Source organism: Cygnus olor, chromosome 5 (assembly GCF_009769625.2).
Source record: "Cygnus olor isolate bCygOlo1 chromosome 5, bCygOlo1.pri.v2, whole genome shotgun sequence".
NCBI lineage: Eukaryota > Metazoa > Chordata > Aves > Anseriformes > Anatidae > Cygnus > Cygnus olor.
In genome coordinates this window covers 9574426-9598473 of record NC_049173.1, presented here as the reverse complement: position 1 = coordinate 9598473, position 24048 = coordinate 9574426, and positions in this window count along the sequence as shown.

Below are 24048 nucleotides of genomic sequence, written 5' to 3'. Positions count from 1 at the left end.
GGGAAGTTTAGGAGATAGTAGGCTGAGGACTCACCTGCATCCATGCTGTACCCTTCACAGCCTTGCTGTCTGTGCTTCAAGATAATCATTCCTATTCCAGCCAACGCTCTCCTTAGGACAATGAAGGAGAGGAGATGCCACGTTTCCAAAATCCTCAGGGTCGCAGGCAACCTCAAGTTGCTGGCAATGAACAACTAAACAAAATGCAAAACAACTAAACTAAACAGCATCGCTAGTTGGTCGAGGGAAGTGATTGTCCCGCTCTACTCTGCGCTGGTGCGGCCTCAGCTCGAGTACTGTGTGCAGTTCTGGGCACCACAGTACGAGAAGGACATTAAACTGTTGGAGAGTGTCCAGAGGAGGGCGACGAAGATGGTGAAGGGCCTAGAGGGGAAGACATATGAGGAGCGGCTGAGGTCACTTGGCCTGTTCAGCCTGGAGAAGAGGAGGCTGAGGGGGGACCTCATCGCAGTCTACAACTTCCTTGCGAGGGGGCGTGGAGAGGCAGATGACCTATTCTCCATTATCACCAGTGACAGGACCTGCGGGAACAGTGTTAAGCTGAGGCAGGGGAAGTTTAGGCTGGACATCAGGAAGAGGTTCTTCACCAAAAGGGTGGTTGCACACTGGAACAGGCTCCCCAGGGAAGTAGTCACTGCACCAAGCCTGTCTGAATTTAAGGAGCGATTGGACTGTGCACTTAGTCACATGGTCTAAACTTTTGGGCAGACCTGTGCGGTGCCAGAAGTTGGACTTGATGATCCTTATGGGTCCCTTCCAACTCGGGATATTCTATGATTCTATGATTCTATGAAAAGAAATCGGTCTTGGGGCAGTGAGTTATGTGCTGAACCAAGGAGCAAAAGGAGACAGCATTTGAGTGAGAAGGAAAAGAGTGACTGGCACAGGCTACAGCATAACAACATTAAAACCTCTTCCTTTAGGAGGACAGGACCAGGAAGTCCCTAGGCACTAAAGTGCTACCTGCCCTTGTAAACTACCTCTAGAAAGAATGTTTCTAGACAGGAGAACAAAAAGCACCAATGTCTGCTCCGTGGAGCTATTTATTTAGTAGTTTAGATGAAGCTTAGAAAGGATTCCCCCTTCTTAGCATTGGTGAGAACAGCAGGAAAGGGAGCAATGAGAAAAGAGGAGAAACTAGAGGATAGATATGAGTTTTGGGGAACGCAGAGCTTTTGGAGAAGAAGGAAACCTTCTACAGATTTCATCTTATAGCACCGGACCTTCACCAACGTTATGGTCACATGCAGCTGCCACACTGTACCCTGGAATACGTGGGCGTCTCCCTGTCATTCAACCTGCCACCCTCTTAGCTCTCACAAGGCTACCACTGGTCTCATCTATCTCAAAAGGTTACCATAGATCTCATAACCCCTTTTTTTTTTTTTCTTCCCAGTTCTTGCCACTGGGTGACTATGGGAGATTCTCAGGTTTCTTTTGAAGCAAACAATAAAAATTATTCTTCAGGTTCTGTTTTGAAGAGGATGTTGATAATGTGAACTGTGAAGATATGACGATGTGGAAATTGACTAAAAAAATACCCAGGTTATTATTAATTTAATCTTCTGATACTTATGCACTGTCTTCTGATTTTTAAGTGAATGGACTTAGCAGTACTCCACTCAGGGAAAGGATTCCTCAGATCTCAGATACTTTAATCTCATCTTCCCTGGGGACGCTTGCACCACCAGAACACCTGGGATGGAAGCAGCACAGAGCAGCACAGAGACAGAGCTAAGCATTACCAGATAATCTAAGTCTGTGTTTTCCGTGATTTTAACTGTTTTTGTTAAAACCTGAAGATCAACAAAGAAACTCCTGAATTTGTGGTTTGTACAACTCATCAGCAAAAGGTAACAAAACGAGTGACAGAAAAGATCACCGTGCTGTCATGATAAGAATGGTTGTTTTAGACAATTGTAGTCAAGGAGTCGAGTCAAACTTAAAAGTCATCCTGACTGTAATATTATCTCAAAGCAGAACAGAGTGTTAGTTATACAGCAGTTCTGCAAAATGAAAGAAAAACCAAAGCAGAACAAATTAGAGCTACAGCACAACCCAAAACAGAACTGCACCAGAAAATAATTATTGGGTTCATTTTTGCTTGTTAGTTATCCCCCCTCCTGACAGTAGAAGAGGAATAATGGAAAGACAGCCTTCCATCACTCGTGCACACTCACGTAAATGTGTATTGTTTTCGGAGCAATTTTTTCCTGTGAGAAACACTCCTTAATAGAGTTTCCAAAAGTTTCCATTCCTTATGAGACTGTCTCTTTTTACTTGGCATTCAGGGCCATGTAGCAATTTGTTAATGTATAGATCTGTCACAACTAATAAATCTTTACAGCGTTATGGATGACATTATTATTTTTGATCAAGATTAGTACAGTGGCTGGCTGATGCAGTTGATATCGATGCTTGCAGAATATCAGCTAGTCCTTGAATATTAGTCTAAAAAAAAACAATGCAATTCAGAGCATGGTTTCATTTAAATATTAATGGCACAATGATATTGATGGTACAGTATCCCTGAAGAGGCTGAACACCACATCCTCTGTACATGCATTCATAGCATTAGGCAGCAGAAAGAGCACTCGCTGGGGGCTGGCTGCTGATTGTAATGCAGAAATATTCGTGTGCAGCTGCTCTTGGGAGGTGGGAGGAGGGCAAAGGAAGGAGGAAAGGTGGCTTACATGGAAGTACGCATGCAAACACACAAATTAAGTTCCTACAGCAGGAGTAAAATAAATCCTAATCCACTTGCCATGCTTAGGAGTCAGGTAAGGTTTAAAGGAAGTAACTATATACAGGGAAAAAAAATCCACAACAACAAATAGTGTACAACATAAATAGCATATGTGCCAAATGAATTCTATAATAAAACAGATGTAGCAAATTACATTTAATAATGTTTGACAATTCCCTATGCAGCTAATGGTTTGTTAGAAGTTAGTCCCTAATGTTTTAGGGACTGCTGACATTTACAGTGATTTTCTTTGTCTTAATTTACATGTTTGTGTGTTCTGTGCTGTTTTTCCTGCTCCTTGCAGTTTTATGATCTTTCTTGGCTTGCCAGGATTTCAGATGTTGGTTTATCTCACTAACTATTCTAATAATACAATGTCCATGGGAAGAATTTGGTAAAATTCTTTTTTAAGGGCTCATTCCCTTTTTCCTCTTTGTTATGAAATACAAGCCCATTCTGCTCTGACATCCAAACTCCCGTGAGACCTACTTGTTGCCAAACATGTAACTTCTGGTCCTGGATTTCATAATATGAGTGAAGGAAAAGAGAATGGATTGTGCCAGGCACAAAAGGCAACTGAACTTGCACTGAGCATTCTTCACTAGAAGATCCAAGTGATATAACAAATCCATTTTAGCCCCTTTAATCACACTGTTCAAAAGCACATAAAAATATTTTGCATCATCCTGACAAAATATCTAAAAATAGGATTATATCCATTACCCAGGAGGATGAATTAAGCAGCATAAATGACTCCATAAGCTTTTCTGAGTCCAGGGTGAGAAAATTCAGGTAAGTATCTCATGTCATTAGAGGTAGAGCTCTGTCACATTTTGCATGCACCTGAGTCTGGCACTGGATTTGAACTTCTCAGAGTGAGGGAAATTCAGAAAATTTTTGCAAAGAATGATTAACAAACCTCACCTGCAATCACGGCATCATGCCATGACAATACTGTGTCTGTTGTAACACAGCAGCAAAATCTGCCGTTTGAAACAGACTATTCAACCTGAAGACACTAAATCACATTCTACTTTCATTGCTCATACAAACTAAGTGTAGTCTGTGGTCATCTGCGCTTCCATCACAATGCCAAACACTCTAGAGGGAACAGAAGACCAAAAATTCATTGTTTTAAGTCTGACTTTACCAGCTGTTGTAATTTTAAAAGACTTTCTCTCCCTACAAATTTTAGCTTGACTAAGAAATGTTGGGCCAGCTTGAGCTCAGGGGAACCTCATTCCTTCAAGCCAGAGCAGAAGCAAGATGGAGGCCAAGTCAGCTCAAAACAACAGGACAGTTCCACAGTATAATATGCCTATAATAAAGCATAGGAAATACTGCACTTCTGTGACTGAAATTCCAGATTTGCTTAAAGGAGAAGAAGTATTGTTTGTTTGCAGTTGCAAAGGTGGAAGCCCATTTCTCCTTGGGAAGATCTCAGCTCTGTTCAGGTCTTCTTGCAGCAGTCTGTCCTTGCAGACTTGGGCAGCAAACAAGGATAACTCCAGGAAGGATCTCCATATCATGGCAAGAGAGCTGCTGGTGCCCCAGGGTAGTGACCTGTGCCCAGCACGTGTCCTTGTCTCCCAGAACTCAGAGTGGTGAACCAATTATTTCAGGTCAAAGTTTAGAAAAGTCTAAGTATGGCACAGCAGAAACATGGATTTCTTTCTCATCCTGAGGCTTCTTAAGAAGAAGCCTGATTCCCACGCTTAATTTAGTACATAGATATTTCTTACCAAGGGTTACTTTTCTCCTAAAAAATTTCATTTACATATATTTTCCTAGACTAGCCCAGCAGTACTTGTAGCTGGTGCCAGACATCCTGAAAATGGAAATAGGCTAAATCTTGAGGGTACCCCAGCTCACTGGCAGCCAACACAGACACTGCGTAGTGTGGATGAAGCATAGGCAGTCTGCTCAAGTCCTGCAGACTTCCCATAATCTCCCCACATCCTCCAGCAACAAAAATATTCATCACAAAGCTCAGATCATTGGTGAGTTGCACACAAAGCCATTAATGCCAGACTTGAATGACTGCAGCTTTTAAGAGGGCAGAGAAATGAGTGTCTCAGTGGGACCAGACAAATTTGTGATGAGTAACTGCAGTACATCACAATAATTCATTCTTCAGTGAGATAGGAACACGGACACTGTTGTTAATGAGTCCAACACTGACTAAAACAACTAACAATGATTTTAACCCCCCCTCCAAAAATAAGGAAAAAATTGGAGTTTGTTTTCTTTTTTGTTTTTTTTGTTTGGTTGGTTTTGTATGTTTGTCTGCTTTTTTCATATTTCAGTAACAACCATTACACAACTAGCTTTGTGCCTGAGAAAGAAAAGAAAAAGCACACCGTGGTGCACAACCTCTTCCTTTCTCTGTCTGATGGAGACCATTACAATTTGTCAGGAAGCAGCTAAGTTCAAAGTACTTTGAATGTGAAAGGTGAACGATCTTGATGTATACCGTGAAGTTTCACAGGGGACACATTTGCAGGAGGTAAGTCAGACTGGCTGCCATCTCAGGCACAGTTTTGATCCACCTGCATATACATTTTAAAGGAGTGTGAAACTCATTCACAAACTGGGCTGCTTCAAGAAAATGTATTTAAGCTTGGTAACAGAGTGAAAGGTGGGAAGACCTGTCATCTGGAAACGTGCTTATATCAAAAAAAGTGTCAGCTCAAAATGGCAAAACCCAGACGGGGTAAAAGATACAAAAAAGATAAAGATGTCAATCTCTCCCTCTGGACAGCCAATGGCTGAGGGTAAGTATTGTTTGATTTTACTCCATGGCCTTTTCCTTTCCCTTCAAGAGCTGACATGGGTGCAATTAAACACCAATAAGTCCAAAAGGTTGACCATTCAAGTTAAATATTGTCCAATTACTTTCCTCCATTAACCCTGCTTGGGCTGCAGCTCATAGTCAGATGTTATTCAGCTGCCCTTCTCAACAAAGACACCCCTGTCAAGCTCTTTGTCAATTTTGGGAAGCGATGTGTTTAATAAACAGTGGAAGAGAAAGCTGTTGCTGGCTCCAAAACCCTTCATCAGAATTGCCAAAGTCCAGATGTGGACTGGAGAACACCAGTGTCCCTCGGTCTCTTGCTAACAGTAACTAATTTGAAGCACTAAACATTTATTCTGGTAAGCCACCCTGCTAAAAGATGAGAGGAAAATTCAATGCCTGCCAATGTCAACAGGGCACTACAATTATCAAGGCTGTGCCTTGACTTACACAAAGAAAGCTCAGCTGCTTTCTGAAGGATACCACTGGTGTTTAGTTTTCAATTCCCAGGGTCTATCACACCATCTTGATGCTCAAAGACTTTAATTCATCTTGCTGTCATAACTAGCCATCACCTACGAGGCACTTTTCGAATGAGGTTCATCCTGCGTGCTAGCATAACACAGTCATCATCTGCCCTGTCATCTGAGAAATATAAATGCTTCATGCTCCGCTAATAAATCTGCTACAATATTTGCTGTTGCTTGTGCAGTCCGGGGCCCTGTTTTATGGAATATTTATGAATCACTTGGCTGATGATAATGATCATTGCTAATTATGAGCAGCTTCCCTCCCCCTGCCCCAGCAGTTGGGGCAAGCTGAGTACTCCAGTGTGGATCTGAGCCCTTTTGCTCTCTTCCCGTTACCTTTCTCACCAGTCAGCCCAGCCAGGGTGACAATTCCCCTTAACACAATGGGACAGAGGAAGAAAAACCCACCACAAGCAGATAAAGGTGACATTAAAAGCCTTTTGCCTGCTTTCCCATTTAATGAGAGGAGCTGCAGGAGGAAGTTTGCAGAAGGAAAATGAGTGTGATTATTGTTAACCATGAAAAGTTACAGTTCATCATCTCCCACACCTTTCCTTTGCTGCCTGCTTCCTTTAGGTGCCATTCATTTCATAAAAAGCCATCTGCACTGCATTGTATATTTTCCTCTATCATCTGCATAAATCTTCCCCTCTCCAACAACTATTGTTTATAGGACCAGCAGGTATAACTAGTTTACGTGAAGTCACTGCTTGCCAGAGGGAGCTTGGGGTTCAAATAAATATCTCTGCTTTGAGAAGGTATTAAGAGCCTGAGGAGACAGGTTAGCTTCTGAGGTATACAAATTCATGTTGGCCATATATCAATGGCATCCAGAAACTTCAGTCAGGACAGGGTGCCTTGGCCTTTATACAGTAGTCTAAAAAAATGATTTTCTTCCCAGTGAACTTAGTCCCAAAATGGGTGGCATAGGTCATTAAAGGGGATTTTTCTCTCTGGATTACATGCAGGGATATTGGAGTATAGAGAAATGAACTCCTGCTGCCCAATATGACATGAATTAATTTGGGCAGAATAAAAGAATGAGTTCAAGAGTCAACCAAGGCTGTGAACAGCTGCCCATGGACAAGCACATCCTTGATCTCTGGGTGTTCTTCCAAACTCCACCTTTCCTTTCCACAAAATTTGTCAGAGCCCAATGTCTTTAGGATTCTGCACATTGACCAAATCTGGCTGAAAGTGGGTAACAGAGTCAAACGACCATCCAGCAGACAAGCACATATAACATCATAAATCTCATTTCCTAAAAAAGGCAAGATAAAAAAAAGAGCCTGTAGCCACCAGGTCTTACTTCCTTTTGACTGAATCAATGCATCCCTTGGTAGGGCTGAGTATTGATTTATTTTATACAAACAGTGGAGTTTGGAGGTTTAGATTTATGCTCCTTGCCCAAAGCTCATCCCTGAAAGAGCATGAATTGGTGTATCCACTAATGGCCCCTGCTCCAACTGCTAATCATTCCAGTTCCTAAAGATTTTTAAGTCAGCTATTGACCTGTATTATTCTGACCTGAAAGAGCTATTATAAGCTGCACAACAAATTGGGAGGAAAAAAAAAAAAAAAAAAAAAAGCAACAATCAAGATTGGTCTCAGATCTCCAAATCTTCCCATTAAGAGCTGCTTCCATTTCCTATTATTCATTGTTTCAGTAAAGAATGTTTATGAGGTATTAGACGTTATCACTTTCTCCTTCATTTTAATTTTGACTGTTGAACATTTGAGAGATAAAAGATGTTGAACCTTTTTTTCTACAAGTTATTTATTAATACTCATTATAAGGGGATTTGGGTGGAAATGAGAAACTAAATGGCCCAGGCTTTTTTCTTCCATCAAGACCTGCACTGGAATCCAATTTTCACTACCTGCAGACAATACCCAGCCAACGTTCACACAGACACAAGAAAAACTCAGGCCCAAAAGTGACAAAGACTGCCAAATCCGTCATTATTTTTCCACTTCACCTAGCTAAGTTGAAAATCACCGACTACTCACTTCAAAGCAAACACAGCTGCAAAATGACGCAAATACTATTAGCAACAAGATGACATTTCTTTTTATTTATTTATATATTTATTTATTTTTAAAGAGGAAGTTTGGCATAGCACAACATTGGGCTGCAGGTGCAATGAGTTCATTTGCAACTCATGAACTCAAGGCCAGGGAGACCTTGGCACTGTGTTGTGAATCTCTGCACCAGGGCCACAGTTAAACTGGGTCCAGGCTAACCAGGGGTTCAGAGCAGAAGCTTGGAGAAGTAGCAGAGACCATGAAGGAAGGAACAAACACAAAAAAATAGTCTTGGTAAGAGAAGATTTCTCATTGATTGTTTAGCCCTATTTGGTGTTATTTCGAAGTAAGAGAGAAAATAACAGGTAGAAATTAGCTTGAGATTCACTTATAAAGCTGAGAAGCAAAAATGTGTATATACAAATATTTCATACTGACGTGTTACTAACTCTTCATACTGGAAGATTTCTCTGATAAGCACGAGCCTTTGTTTTGCTGTCTCCAACGAAATATTCATTACTGTACAGTATAGGGTTAAATGATTTCATCTTTTAAATTACTGTTTGTAAGGTAGCCATGCTAAAAAGCAGGTGGAAACAGAGGTAGGACAGATAATACATCCATATCTCAGATAACTGTAAACATACTCAAAGGTTGTTTGCTGTGGATAATACAGTATCTTTTTTTTTTTTTTTTTAATATACATATATATGCAGATTTACAGCACTTAGATTGCAGATGCATTTACAACAGCTTTATTTGTTTAGATCTGTCCTTCCCAAGGACATCTAACTGTGTGATTCATGGATACACACCTCTATATGCTAAATTGGTTCTCAGTTTTATTTTAACAAGCGTCAAGCCTAGAATAACTGAAAATGCTGTTGTGAAGTGGCACTGTGTAATTTACAACCCACATTTGGCATACCACTACCAGATCAAGCTTTTAAAAGCAACAAAACCTTCAGACTTCTCATTTTTCTATCTTGTTAGACACCCTAACTCAACCCAGAAAAATCATGCTTGCTGAGCAGCTTTAATAATACAGGAGCCATTCAAGTTCAGTGAAACAGCCTCATATTATGAAAGGGCAGCATTCCTGAACATACATTTCTCGAAATAAAAGCAAGTGACATGAAGATTATGGAGCTGGGCAGAACTGCCAAAAGACTCTCTAAGTTTTTCTGCAGGAATTATTTAGTGCCTGGTAAATTTCTGTGATTTTGCTGCTTTAGACTTCTACTCCTCGAGGTGTAATAAATCTGTGATAATTCCCATCTAGTGCTGTGTGCACCGTCTCTGCCTGGAAGACAAGCAGTGGAGTAGCCGAAGGCCTCAAAACAGTCGCTCTCAGCTATTAATGGGCTGCACTTTTCAGGAAGCCAGGTCAAGGCAGTTTGAATCTTCCTCTATCTTCTCCCAGAAGCAACTCCTCACTTCATTACAGAGAAGAACTCACTAGAGGCAGAAACTCAGGGGTGCAAAGGTTCCCACGGAACCGACTGTTCAATTTCCCTAGCAATGTTCAGTCTCCTGTGTCAATGATACAGAGAGAAAACAGAAAAAGCCTGGTGGAAAAGATTAAATGTATGCATTGTGTTATGTATTCCATAGCACACCATACACAGATTCCAGCAGCAGGTTTCTAACCACCTTTATAGTGACACAACTGCTAGCACACTCCTATGCTCTGCAGAAAAGGGAATTGGTGTGTGTGTGTGTGTGGCAGTGTCAGCAGCTGGGACTAGCTCACCCACAGCAACTTGTAATGTCCATAGAGCACGGAACTGACGTTGGCTTCAAAAGCATCCTTCCCGATTTTCCAAGGCCACTGTCAGGTCATATTCCCACTGTTTGAGCAGCTGCATTGCGTGCCATTCTCACATGTGTAATGGCGAAATCAAGCAGTCAGATGTCACGTCTTGGCACTACAAAACTGTTCATCATTATCAGCAAATGCAAATACAGGGGCTTGAAAGGAGACGCCAGCCTGAAGCCTTTTTCTGAAAATCAAGAATATTCATGGAGAGACCCTTCCCCCATAGCACCTTACTCGATATATTGACCTTGGATGGGTAGATGAATCTCTTAGTGCTCTCGTAAGCTTCATTTACATTTCAGTAGGCATTAAACAATTAAGCCATTTTGGGATCCAACTCTGCACATTATTTATGTGTCTCTGAGTGCCCTTCCACAGCAAAGTTCTAGGACTTTAAGCAAGCAAGCATGACATGTAAGTGGAGAAGAAAAAAACGTCATACTGTTTTTTAAAAATTCCTTTTAAAGGTACACAATTTTTTTGTTTAGCCTGAGCATAGCAAGGGTTTTGAGAAAACCTGAAGAAAAGAGGCATAGGAATGATCTTCTTAAAATTATTTAGACTTGATGAAGGAGACAAATACAAAAAAAAAAAAAAAAAAGGAATTTTTTTAAATGCTATTCTACAATCCTATACTGGTAACTGCAACTCATGAAAAATCTTATTACCATCTTACAGGATTGCAGTGAAGCAAATGATCAGGTTCCACAAAGATGCACATAGTTTAACACTAGTCCAGGCAGAGACATATGCATGTGACATTTGAAGAATGTTAGAAAACAGAAGCATGGCCAGAAGTATGGAAGATATATGCTGCCTGGGGATTCAATGCTGAACCTGTCATATGCATAGTCTCAAACACAAAAATGTTTTGATATTCTCTCAATTCAGATGATACAAAGCACTGCTTTCCCTTGACATTCAGGGGTCAGTTTAGGCACAGTCATAAAAGAAATGGTCCTCACAATACACTGCTTGTATCAGCAATCCTCCTTGGCATTAGGAAGTCGGCCTCGGAGATGATGTGTTGCCTGACTTTTATCCAATAACTCTATTGAATTTGTTGTCTGACCTTTTCTTTCCTTTGGATGGCATCATCCATGGAGTAGTATATCATCATCATCATCCTCACTCAAATGATGCATTTCACTAATAGATCATTAGAAAGAAAGCTCACTCTGAGGATATATGAGTGCAATACATCACGATGGAAAAGGGCGTACTGTTGATGTACTACCCCAACAATGGAGGAGTCCAAAGAGGAGGAGGCTGAAGAGGAACCTTTTAGTTTTTTTTTTGTTTGTTTTTTTATCATTTCTTTATTTGAGAAGGATGACTAAACCACAATAAAAAGCCTTTACTATGTCCTCACTTTGCATTATTGAAATAAGCCACAATGGATGCTCAGGTTTTTTGCTTCTCTGAGCATGAAAGAAATGACAAATTCTTTTCTTCTTTCTATCCTGTTTCACAGTCTGGTTCTCATGCACTAACACATGGGCAACCTGTGTTTCTTCATCAGCTGAGAGCTGGACTTCAGGCCCAACCATGTTGTGCAGAAAGCAGGAAGTCACTGCTGTTGCAGGGAACACCACGTAGCACAAGTCCTTAGTGGGGAGGACAAGAAAATCTGCCGGGTTGCCAAAGGTGTCTATAATGAGTTGTTCTAGAGGACAGCTACACATATCATTGATATGCAATAAGCGATGTGACCACATAGGTTCCTGCTCATGGACCAGTCCCAACAACCCTGCTTCCTCTGAGGAACCTGGCAAACATCTCTTGGATCTTGTCACCTGTATATTTTGACATGTGTTTAGCGAATAAGGAGATTTAAGATCCCTTCCTAGTACTGAGTCATTTTTACTGCAGATTCCCCCTGGAAAAACTGTTTGTTGTTTATCTTTTTTTTTTCACATTCCCAAACAACCATTTATATCTGGAAAGCTATGATTTGGTGCAGGAAAATATCCAAAAGATGTATCTGCAAATTTGCCCTGCAAAACTACTCCCCTGCATCTTGAACCCATCTGCCTCTTTCAGCATGACACATTGGTTTGAAAGCAAAAGGACTTTGGTGCCTGGCCTAAAAGCCTTCACAGTGGATGTGACAGTCTCCCCACTCTCATTAGCTCTTTGCCTACTTAATTATCTCCTCCACGCTGGAGAGGGGCACCTGCAGTGCTTCGCGGGGACGGTGCTCAGATAGCACTGTTCCTCCCACCCCTGTGCTGTTATCAGTAATTTCGTTCCGTATTGTCAACAAGCGTATCAGAAAAGTAAAACACAATTAACCATGGTGCCAAATAGTGGCTTAATGCTTAATTGCACAACCCACAATGAGGTCACAATTACTGGGCAATCAGATAAGCTTTCACAGATGTATTATATAATCCATGAGCTTAATTCCTCTGGAGGTAGCCAGAAAATTGCTGTTCATTAACAAAGTGGTCCCATTATCAGAAAACATATTTAAATAATTTTCTCCATTCTGGAAATAATGCCATTTCTTCTTCAAAGGATAAATACACTTTCAAGAATTGCTTCAACTGGAAACTACTGTCCCAAATAAATCTAACAACAGATGTTTAAAGCATCTTCTTGCCCCTGCCCCCCATTAATAAAAAAGACAAGAAAATATTTTTCTTAACTCCTTCAGTTTACTTCCCATAAGGTGGAAATATGAGGTACAGAGAACTGCACTGATGTTCCACTTATGGACACAAATCATCAAATTCTGCAGTTTTGTTAAGTAACATGTCCCAAAGGAGCCAAGGGAGTGACATAAGTAAGGGTCCAGGATCAAGCATAAAGTGTCAAATATATTTTTCTTTATCTCCAAACCTTTTTTTAAAAAATGATTTACTGCCTCACCGTATAGGACATGAAAGGATAATGCTGTTGTCAACACTCAAACAGACGACACACTGGAAGTAACATTTTTTTATTTACATTTATGCATCTTGATGCAGCCCTCTCCCTTACTATGACAAAACTCCCATGGAAACGAATGGGATTTTTACCCAAAAGTGACTGCAGGATTGGCCCCTCTTTTATGACTGTTAAAATATATCGATGTTCTCTGAAAACCCAGAATTACTTTGCAGAAATAGAGGAGACATCCAAGTATTTTACTAATTTTAAGAAGTACTAAATCACAGAAATGATTTCAGAATACATTTTTAGAGTAATCCTTAATGTTTCCACATATCTCTCTCAGACTGAAGTAATATAAAAATCCATTGAAGAATAATAATAGTCACATTTGATGTATATTTTTATTAATAGCACTATAAAAATTCAATTATGTAGCAAAAGGCTGACAAAAATCTTCGTTTAAATTATGCAGTAAACAAAGCACTCAAAAAAAAATAATTTGCTCATGTCAAAATGTTAAAAATCTCTGCTCCGTTGGCTGAGGTATTTAAATTAAATTTCCTTTTTGTGTTTAGAATCAGATTTCCCCTTTCCTCTCCCCCTGCTCCCATTCCTCCAAATGCTTTCCTGGGAGAGGTTTATTTAGCCAACAATCTGTACCTTCCAGACGTATTATTTCCTCTGTCCACTCTGCAAATTCCCATATCTGACATTTACTGCATGGGGAGAACACAGCTGTACAGATGGATTAATAACAAAATCAAGATACAATAGCTCTGACAAACTGCTTCCTCACTGATAAATTGAAAAATAACTATAGGCCACAAGATAGTCTGCTAATGATGAGTAATACCATCACTTAGGGATATACCAAAGTGTACCTCTGGACTGGGTTTAGGTGGTTCTGCTTCTGTCTTACAGTGAGGCAAAGCTGTTTTACCTTGCACGGCAGGAGATGATCTAGCATAAAATGATCACTTTTTATGCTTATCATGCAGAACTAGATTGCCACTATCTTCATGGGGTTGCACAGGAGGGCACTAAGCAGTCCCCTTCCTCGTCTCATTAAACCAGGGCTCCACCACAGAGAAAAGGAGTCTGCTCATCTGAATCCCTCCACGTCCCCATAACCAAATATATGCAAAGGGAAAGGTGGAGATAAACCTAGATTTTGCCATCAAGTGGGAGGAGGAAATCTGCTATTCTGCCAAAAAGTAGGTAGATTATTATTATTTTTTAAATTTTACTTTTGTCTTCCCCAGACAGAAAGATGTGGGAATTGGATCCCCCATCGTGGTGCAGTAGCACCCCACCTCTCCTAACAAAGGAGCTGAAAACCTTCTGGGAACACCAGGTCCTGACTGATGACCCTAGTGATTCTAGACACTGGGGTGAAACTGACAGCTTTTCACTTCATGCATCTCTATCTAACAAATAGACAGAACCAGTTTCTGCAGGTTCCACTGGGTTTTGAGTGAGGGGAGTTATTTCTCCAGGAGCCCCGATAGCAGTGACAGGAAGTCAGTCTTCCTTCTGTGACTGATTTTGTCCTACTCACTCCCTTTGGTGGTGACATCCACTTTGTGTACCCTAGCACCTCTGGCCACAGCATCACACCCCTGCCCCCTGTACCAGGCAAAACCTTTGTAAGACCCGTGCACACCACAAAAAAAAATACTTAAAATCCGAGCTGGATCTCTGTTTCTCTTAAAGCCTTAGCCTTGTGTTCCAAACCAAAATCCTGAGTGGGCCCATCTCTTCACCGTGCAGTACTGACCAGCCTCAACAAGCCACTTCCCACCAGCTTCTGTGCTTGCATGTTCAAGCTTAGGGAAGACTCAGACTCCCAGCAGCTTCCCACTGCTCCATTCCCACCTCTCAGCCTACCTGACCCTAACTTCAGATTTACCATAGCCAATTTTCTCCTCCCATACCTATTCACTGCAGAACATGCCTGGGGTGGCTGGAAGCAGAAGTGTTTACCCAGATCCATGCTTTGACTGTGAGCCCTGAGTGAGCTGCATGAAAATAATTAACACACATAACAAGGAAAGAGAGGGAAGAATAAATTATATGCAAATTTAGTCAAGGAGCTCCACAGAACTAATTAAATTGGATAGGAGAGCTTACAGCACAACAGCCACAGAGACTTTTTCCCCTTCTGCTCACTAGAAAAAGTATTGATTGCCCAGGATAATATAGCCTGGTGCAGAGCAGCTAGCTATGGATTTGTTCTTCAGAGTCACATGCCACTTGTGCCATGCACAAGGAGCTTATGTAGTGATGGGGTTTAAAAAGATAAAAGTAGAAAGTGCAGAAAATGCCTGCATACTGTTCTCATATGGCATCCTGTGTGACATGATACCCATCACTTTGCTTCTCCGTGCCTCAGTTTCCCTGGCAGAAGGACAGAAAAATAAACATGAGAACTCCTCCATATGACCAGTGAGTGCTTACTAAACTCAGACCTAAAACAGTGTTGTTCCTCAGCTGAGAGTCTCAGCATCTCTCCAGTGGTAAACAAAACTGCATTTTTCCTCTTCCAACCCATAGTCTACTCACTGAGACAGGAACAGAAATTTGGTTTGAATTTTTCTGTCTTTACCTTTATTTTATTTTTACTTTTATTTTATTTCTTTTATATATATGTATGTATATATATATATATATATATTTAAGAAATGCTTGGCACCGGCAAAAATCAAAGAAAGAAAGATAAAGCACTTCTCAGTTTTGTCTCTCTTTTTCCCTATTCCTATCATTTTCTAATCAAACCAGCATGAGATATCAAGCAATTACAATGCCATTTGCTCCCTGCTGGATGCAACAATTAGCCTAAGATATCTAATGAAAGGAATTAAATTCTACATCTTTTATACCAAATAGCTTTAATTTTAATTACAAATCCCAAATACATCATCTTCAACAACGATCAGCCATCACATCTGCTAGGGGCTGATGAGGATTTGCCTTTGCATGGTTTGGACTGAAAACAAGACCAGACTCTCCCCACATAAGAGCCCTAGTGAAGTGAATGGAAATTAGGGTACAGCAAGGATCAGAGCCCACAAAATCCCTGCAGAATTTCCCAGAGAGTGAGGCTGTTACCAGATTGCTCTTCGTCTACAGCTGTGAAAAGCATCCTTACGCATCAGATCTGCAAAAGTTGCTGGGGGTTTGGGGACATAATTCACTGCTGAGTGTCTATTACATCTCCCCATTTGGACTCAATCCACATAGTCCATTACATCTCCAACTAGAGCTCATTTTAGCAATTTGCATTATTCCAGGTACCTGTCTCTGAGCACAAGCCTCCTGCTGGCATGCAAGCACTAGTCCATTAAGGGAAGGTGAGGGCTCAGGGCAGCCCATCTCCCAGCCTTCCCCCTCTGCCTAGATAGGGAATAGTGATGGGTGAGAAATAGGTGAACCCCAAAGCAAAATGCTGCCTTATCATACCTGTCTGTGAGCCCAGCAGTCTCTGCTCACGAGTACACAGCAGGGTCCCCCAACTGTCTGTGAACCCATGCTGACAAACCTTCCCTCAAGATCTAGCTTTGCTGCTATTCCTAAATCTCTGCACCCAACTCCATTGCCCCATGCAGACCTGGCTGGAAGCACCAAACAAACTATATCCCTTCTGAAGTAGAAACTGTGCTTAACTAAGTCACTTACACACTTCTGAATAATCTACCTGAGAACTGTTTGGAAAAAGGGGTAAACTCTCACTCTCCACGAAGTCATGACTTTTTCTCCTTTGGTCATAGAAGCAGAGTTTTTTAAAAAGTGTGTTTCTGTGATTGAAAAATAGGCTGCATTTTGTAATATCTTTGTAAGCACTCTGATGCTTTTCTAGTTTAAATATTCATATTCAAAAAAAAAAAAAAACCTCTGGTGGAATAACAGTGAAAATGAGCTATATTCAATCACTGCGAGTCAGTCAATGTTTTCATTTTTGGCTAAGTCTGAATATAAGGAAATGCAGAAATATTTGGATTTTCTTGCCAAGGGAGATGCACAAGTTCCCTCTGACTCTTGTTTGGTTTTTATTAAAACCAGAGATTTACTCTACAGTGAAAGACACCCTAAGCCAACCCCTCCTGCCTGACAGCTACTGACACCCTGACACCCCTGAGGGGACCCTGGGCTCTGTCCCACCTGCAGCCATCCCTGGCACTCACAGGTGGGGCTGAGCAGCTGGCTGATCCGTGATGGCTGCGAATGAGCTGGTAATGCTGCTGGTTCCTAAAGACCCTATAATATAGTGGGCGATCACTCTGTGTTCATGGCATTGTCACTGACCTTCATTTTCATGTTATGATATCTCTTATTCCCACGGGCCTCCTAACTGCTTGCAGGAGCTACAATTTATACCTGTCAGTTACTGGCAGCTACGCCAGAGAGTCCCGGCACCTCACAGACCTGCATTTTCAATTCCATTTTTTTGTTGAAAAGCGACAGGAAATCAGCAATAAGGAACCTGGGTGATGAATCGTGGTCTCTGCACGTCCTGACATGGCCATCCACATAATCCCTGCCTGTGGCAGGGGGGTTGGAACTAGATGATCTTTTAGGTTCCTTCCACCCCAAGCCATTCTATGATTGTATGATAATGCCACCAAATCTTCCCTGTCACTCCAGCAAACACCTTCCTGACCACACACAGGGCTCAGGCAGTGCAGAGAAGTGCAACGTTAATCCATCACCCATAATCTTCACACCACACATCCAAGCTCCGTCCGCACCCATTTGTCTCCTCCCGCACCCTAGCACAACTAATGATGCCAGCATTTATAACAGCGGTATCATGCTGGGTACCCCTTCTCACTCCATAATTTATACCGTGTGATTTATTTGCAGTGGACATGCCTAGAAAATATATTTTTTCCCTTCCCTTCTTGTCGAGGTGTGGCACCAGGCAGCGAGTACAGTGGGCATGGTGCAGAACTGCCCACGTCTGAAGCCCCAGGCAGGCTCAGCTCAGGGTCAGGCGCAATGCACTTTCTTGACACCACACTGCAGCAACACGATCTGGCTCTGGTGGGACTTAGCATCTTCTCACTACTTTCTGGGCAAATTCTGGGCTGATCGAGAATTTTGTACCCCAGGGAATTACTGGCTGGGAAGACAACTGTTCACAAGAAAACATTGAGAAGTATTAAGAATGGGTCAGAAGGACCTTCGGAAGATCTGCTAGCAAGGATCATTGCTGAAAGGATGTTTACCACAGTCTGGAACATCATTCACAATGTGCTTGCTCTGCCTGTGTTTTAAGCCCTTCCTCAAAAGAGACTCCACAGTGCCTGGCAGCCTGTTGTAGCGCTTTGCTCTCCCACTAAGACACTTCTACTACCCAACCACAACTTCCTGTAAATGAGGCTCATTTATTTTGGTTTTGTATGGTGGCTATGGGCAACAGCTGACCACTATCATGTGTATAACACATTATACACATAACATATGGCATATATATTTTATGTAAAAAGTGATAGCTGTAGCTTTATCAATTTCTTCTCTTTTCTAAACTTTCTCTTCTCTTTTCTCCCATTTTCTAGTGTCTGTATAAATACCGGTACGAACACACTACGGAACATTACTCAGTTCCTCGTCATAGTTATACAGGGAAAGGGACCACAATGGTGGTCAGTTAATTTAATTCAGTGATTAAGAGATGTAGGCAAATGGTCTACAGAACCAAGTCCTGTCTTATTCTTATTTTCCTTAGGGATTCCTTGTTGTGGAAAGTGTCACAGTGAGGCTGGCTCCACAGCTGGAGCATAGGCTGGGATCTCCGCAAGCTCAGAACAAGGACCTGAGCCCTATAACCTACATTCCCTGCCCAGGGCTATCAGCTTTCACAATGCATGGTTGCCTCCTCTGCCCTACACTTAGACACATACATATGCAATATTTAAGGTCTGGGTTTCACTTCAGCACAGAAAACATTAACTCTGAAATCTTTAACATTTCTTAAAGTGGAATTTTCCTTTCAGAAACTGCCTGGTTTGCAGGAATGTCCCAGAACATTGCATGTACAATGTGGTACCTTTGTGCCAGAATTTGTTCCCCAAATTGCTGTGCTTTGACCATCTCTACTAGCCCTATACAAGCATGGAGCAGGGAGAGTTTTTAGGCGTAATAGCTTTACCCATCATCACTAGAAACACCTGTCTTGGGGAGCTGGGACGTTAAGATTTCTAACAATATAACCGTCTCCAGCAAGCTCTAGAGGTTTGCCTGCTCTCAGGCCTGAAGGTTATGACAGTGATCTATGGAAAATCTCTCTCTGATGATTTAAAGGTTTTTAACATTTGTTCTGTCATCCAACACATATAGGTAGTGGCTAGGACAAAGTGAGTTTACGGATGAGTGAAGTGGGAAAAAAAATAATTCAGTAAAAAGATTTTACAATTCTAAAGGGAAAATTTTCCAAAATATTGTATTTACAAATACTCATTAGCTGTTTTTCAGCTTGGAAATGAGCAGTTTTTATACTATACTTTTCTTGGTGATTTCCAAGCAATAGAAGAAAATATGCATGGTGCAACATTTTCCTACAGCCTACTATACTGCTGCCTATATAGCTTTTCTTTTTTTCAATAATGTGGATCAGAAAGTTGGGTTTTTAAAATATTGACTTTTTAAACACCCATTCTCATTTTTTTTACTAACAAAAAAAAAAACTTTCTTTTTTTTTCTTTTCTTTTTTCTTTTTTTTCTCTCTTTTTTTTTCTTTTTTTTTTTTTTTTCCATTTTGTTTGTTTGACAGGCTTCCTCTATAAGCAAGTTCTCCTGATATGTGTTCATGGCAAGCCATTGCCCCTGTTTCCCAGTTGTCCTCTGTTTTGTCTGATTACACTATAAATTCTTTGGGAAAAAGGTTGTCTCTCAGTGCATGAACTCACCAAGTCAGGGACTCCCTGGGTGTTTTTATACTGCCCAGTGCAGTAATATACTGCTCTGATAGAGTCCCCCTTTGTACTAAAGATTATAACAATCATGGAGAGAGAAATACAATTCTATTTTATGGACTCAGTGTTGACCATTTAAATTTGCTTGCTTTTGTTTTGAAAGATAATCCCAGGATGGTAGAACTCTCTGTGGAAGGCAATGGATAGCTCCAAACAGTTGCCCTGGACAACTGGCCTTGTGAGGTGACTAGTGGAAAAATGTCCTAAAGAGCCACCTGAGAGATCTGGCCACCAAGCAGCGAAGGCTGGAAGCTGGGCCTGGGGAGATGCAGCCTGTGTCCTGTGGGAAGTTTGTCCAAATGGAAGCTTTGCCAACCATCACTTTAACAAGGAGTGAGTACCAGCAAGCAAAGTTTATTCCAGATGTCTCTGACAGTGTAAATATGGTACATATGTTCCCAGTATTTCATGGTAGTATACTAGGAGAATAGAGAGAATATTACTATATTTGTTTCTTTATCTTTACTAAAATATTCACACAAACAGAATAAGGCCCTTGAACTCCTCATGGTTCAGCCTGTGCTATTATTTTGACCCAAGTTTTGAAGTTTCTCTGGGTTTCACTTCTTTTTGTATCCCTGCCTGTATACTTGAGCAGAATAACTCATCGCCTTTTGTCTCTCCCTCCATACAACTTGCTGTTGGTAATGCTAACAAACTGGTACATCCCTGCAAAATGGGCATGCTCTAGGCATGACACCTGCAAGTAACTCTTGGCCAGGCATAGTTCTTATATATCTCTTTTTATGTGACCTTGATAAATGTGGTCTGCTTAATATGGCTAAGATGAATGAGCCAATAATTTCTAGACAAGACATCCGACAGGCAGACTGTTTTGATTTACAAGGCTATGTTAATAAATACCAGTGGCATGTTTTGTTTTTCAGGTTGCTTTGAGTCTCTGTTACTTCTGGGCTGCTGTCAATGGAAGGCTGTGAATTCACCTGCTGTTGCTGAGTTTCAAGAAGGGATGTACTGTAGGGCTGGGAGGAAAACAGGGTGAGAGAGCAGTTACCTGAACCATGCTGCAAATGTGGTTTTTTTTTTTATGATGTAGGCGCTGCATAACCCCACAAATGGTAGTGCTCACATGTCAGAAAGGTACAGGGACTTCCCCTTGTCTCCAAGTTGGTTAGCATACAAAATAATGTCTCAGAACTGCAATCACTCTCCACTTTTTCTGCATGCTGCTTTATCTCTTTCCTAAAGGAGGCCTTATGTTGGTGTGGATAATGCCAGATTTTGGATGAGTTTTGCTCATCAGGGGTCAGGCTCCCCATGAATTTTCCTCCCCTGTGTTAAGTACCAGGTGCAGTGACTCCCTAACAGTTTGTTACTCCAAAAGGGTGCTGGATCCAGCAAATGAGATGCTTACATCAGGTAGGAAGGCCTCTTAACAGGAGGGAACCAGAGAAACTCTGCACCTAAATTAGCTAAGTACATTAGGTGACAAAAGTGGAGTGACGTTGGTGTTTATTTTCTTCTGCAAATGAAAATTTAGTTTCTGAACCACTGAGGAGGTGTTTTTGTAATCCAAAATCTTAAAGTTATCTATGTTTTCTTCTTTCAGACAGCTTTTAGAGCTTGGAGGCCTCTGGTAAAGCTTTTCAATCCCCTTTGCACTCCTCTCCTTATTCAGGTAATGAAGTTAATGCATTTTAACAATCCTGCACACCAGCAGATCCATAGCAATGATCTGTATGCAAACTTCTAGCAATGGCAAATGCAGCTTAGCTTAGCCCATGCTGGAAGCTCCACTGCCTGTATTTGCCTTTGGCTAATAAATCACAGGGATTAGCTGAGGCATCATAAGTTCTCAAGGCAAGTAAAGCAGTGAGCATGAGTCCTTATCTGTGTCAGAGGACAGATGGAGGTAGGGAGATGCAGTACAGCAGGTTCAGGTCTCTGGGCCCTTCCTAGGCAGGAGCTGGAGCAAGGAGGTGCCAGAATACAAGGGCAGAAGTTTTCTACAGTGTGCTATTGGTAGCCAGCTCTCTGAGGCACTTCTGGGCAAGGAATGGTACTTTTCAACCCTGAGTTTAACCATTCAGAGTCTGCAGCCTTGTAAATTTTCAACTTCCACAATATATAGTGAAGAGGAGTTTCTCAGGTTAAACACTTCCTGATGAAGCACCTCTTTTTTTTCTTCTCAAACCTGCCCCCTGCATCACTACTCCCTGGCTCCCCAGCTGGAGGAAGCAGAGGGCTGTTGCTCCCGATGTACCCCATGCATACCACTCCTCATCTTATAATTGCTAATTATATCCCATCTAGACCAAATCTTCTCCATTCTGAAGCATCCTGGTCTATGTAACCATTTGCTCCATGGGAGCCACCGCAAGTCTGGTATCAGTGCTGTGCTTTTCCACTCCTTCTCTCCTTCAAGAGACTAGCAGAGCCAAGCTGCACACAGCATTCAGCATGTAGCCACATCACATTTTGGTTCTGCTTCCTTCCTAATAATTTCTAGTTGGTAATTTGCTTATTTGCCTCTGATGATTTGACCTCAACCTCTGTCAGGGAAAAGGGTGCAGACAAAGCACCTTGGCTTTGCTATCAGGCAAGGGAGCCCTGACACTAAAGAAGGCAGGCATGAAACTATTCTCAGTTATACTAGGGGAGGTAAACGTTTTTTCAGTCAGTTTTTTCAGTAGTTAGCAAAGGAGTTATCATGTAGGAAAAGAGACTGACCAGGGCTCGGCTGGAATATGGGATCAAGCTGCAACAAGAAATTGGTAGGGAGCTGCAAACCTACCAGAAGAAAGGAAAGAATCCTTCAAAGCTAAGAACAAAGCACAATCCATCGGGAGCACAGGGATGAGCTAATTGAAGCGTCTCTCTTCGTTCTTCTCCTCTTTGGCTCCAAGAGCACCTTCTATCACTTAAAGGCAGCTATCACTGTCACTTTCTCCTTTGGTTCACATGCACTTGTTCATCCTTTGAGCTTTAATCTTTTGCTATTGATTTCCACCCTGTTAGCTGAAATATTGTCCTGCTCTTTGAGAAAGGCAATCGCCCAGACCACACTATCGCAAATAATACGTACTTTGGAAAACAGTGATTGAATTCCCATATTATCCGCTGAAGCAAAAAACTCTACCCTGCCAAAGAGAAAATGCTCTGCAGAGATAAGATCATAGAAATTCATCAAACTGGCTTCAGGGGTTTTGTGTGTGCATATGTGGATTTTTATTTATTTATTTATTATTTATTTATTTTGTACCACCCCAGAGAGATGCTGAGATTAAAATGTATTATACTTGGATATGTGGGCTAACCAACCCAGTGAGTCCTGTTACTCAGAATTCAAACTATAATTCACACTCGGAAAATTGCAGATCCACCCTGAGATAAATTTCAGCTAGAGTGCAAAAGAGCCAGCTATAGTTTTACACGCATATTTAGACTGTATTCTTGTATATACAAATCCTCTGATAAACTGCCATAAATCTGCTGCCATACGTTTCAATGATCCAAAGGAGAACTGTGTGAACATAAGGGATTTTATTCCACCCTCAAAATGTCACATGAAAAATAAAATGTATCCATGCCTTATCTGGGTGATCTGTAGAACTTTTAAGGCCATTGATTCATTTTATTATTATTATTTCATTAAAACATGGCACATTTGATGGCAGAAGCTACTGTTAAATATGAGAGCCTCAGATTCAGTATCTAAAGCCACAGCTGTAGGTACTTCAGTAAATTCACACCCAGCTTTTCAGATGAGTGCTCATTTTCTGGTGCCTCTATACTGTCAGATTAGGATTCTCCAGAGTTTCACGTTGGGATGATTCCTTCACCAAGGAATCCTCCACTCAGATATACACCAACAGGATTCCTTGGTGAAGATACCGTAGTCTATCCTTGGATGCTACTGTTAAAATTAATAGAAATTCATATTGAATCAGCAGATCAAGCTCCAGCAACAAAGAAGATTTATCCAAAGAACTACTAAGAGGGACATATACAGTAGGACATTAGTAGAAATGAAGGTGAAATAAGTAAATGACCTCAGTCCCTTCTGCAACCTCCCCCTCGTCTGGCATTCAAGATAGTCAAGGATCTAGCAACCATTGCTCTATCCCACACTACTGAATTTCATTTGAAGAATCAGAAAAAGTAAATCATGGCCAGCCCAGGCTCTGGTGATGTCTCTCTCTCCTGCTTCATCTCTGAGATATTTTTGTTCAGTTCCAGGCTGAACAAAAGACTAGACTCTTTGGCTATTTGATCTTGCCTGTCTTATCACAAACAGATCCCAT